Below are 1,217 nucleotides of genomic sequence, written 5' to 3' on the forward strand. Positions count from 1 at the left end.
CATTTTTAACTAAACTGACCTTTCCAAACTCAAAAAGTCTTAACAAGAGTTTGCAACACGTAACAGTTTTTAAGAGGAATGAAGCAAATTCTAACAAGGGAAGAAAAATAGTCTTTTATTAATAATATATAATTCTAGTTGTAGAGCTATTAGGTTATTTCGAAGCATGAGAGATGAAATATGAGCAATGCCCTCGCCGAGACACGAACCACGGACCTCTCGAATACGCGTCGAGAGTGCTGACCGCTGTACCACGAAGGCATGCTAAGAAGGCGGGAGAAATACCTTATATATTCCCCCTTTTTAAAGGGCGATTGGGGTTTTAGGGGACCCAATCGCCAAATCCTGGTGATGAAGAGTCATTATTCACCACATTTTTTAGTTCAGGCGCCACTGTAGAGACATTAGGCATTTTGAAGTTGGAGACGTAAAAAATAAGTATTGCCTTCGCCGGGACTCGAACCATGGACCTCTTGACTATGTGCCGAGCGTGCTGACCATTACACCACGAAGGCATGTTAAGATGGCGAGAGAAATACCTTACATACTCCTCCTTTTAAAAAGCGACTGGGGATTAGGGGATCCAATCGGCAAATCCTGGTGGTAGAGAATCATCATCCGCTATCTTTTTTAGTTTGGGTGCCATTGTAGAGCAATTATGTTATTTGTCGAAGCATGAGAGATAGAGATGAGTAATGCCCTCGTCGGGACTCGAACCACAGACCTCTCGAATAGGCGTCGAGAGTGCTGACCACTACACCACGAAGGCATGCTAAGAAGGCGGGAGAAATACCTTATTAAGAAACTGTTCAGTTTCTCGTGGAAATTCATTTGCGTTACTTACAAAGATACCTTAATTATGGGATGTAAATTGCGCTTGAAGACTGTCAGCAAGAAGCTCAGCTTTCTTCGTGCCTGTAATGAGCCACTACAGCGTCCGTAGCTAAGGATGGAATGTGAGTTTTATGTTTGCGGATCTTGGCAGACGCACTCCAAATACTGTCATCTGTCGTTAGGGGATGAACATATTCTGAGCATTTGCGATTGAATTAACTGGAATAATGATGTCTTGATCTCACTTTGGAGTAGAGAAAATTGAATTTTGAAGCCAGGATTTCTAGATCCTTGCCATATTCTTCGTAACTTGTTTTTTTTCAGGAACTTTGATTTCAGTCTCGGATGGAAATTTAGAAACATTCGGGTGAAGGGCGAGATTT

General features: G+C 42.1%; 1 non-coding gene across 1 annotated transcript; it reads right to left on the bottom strand.

Annotated features, from left to right (window-relative positions):
• Nucleotides 1-696: 696 nt before the first annotated feature.
• On the bottom strand, nt 697-769 carry TRNAR-CCU (transfer RNA arginine (anticodon CCU)). The gene has a single exon. It is a non-coding gene; the product is annotated as a tRNA-Arg (tRNA).
• Between the last annotated feature and the right edge of the window lie 448 nt (nt 770-1,217).

Source organism: Stegodyphus dumicola, chromosome 3 (assembly GCF_044657685.1).
Source record: "Stegodyphus dumicola isolate Sdum_Otavi_A_Nest chromosome 3, ASM4465768v1".
Classification (NCBI taxonomy): domain Eukaryota; kingdom Metazoa; phylum Arthropoda; class Arachnida; order Araneae; family Eresidae; genus Stegodyphus; species Stegodyphus dumicola.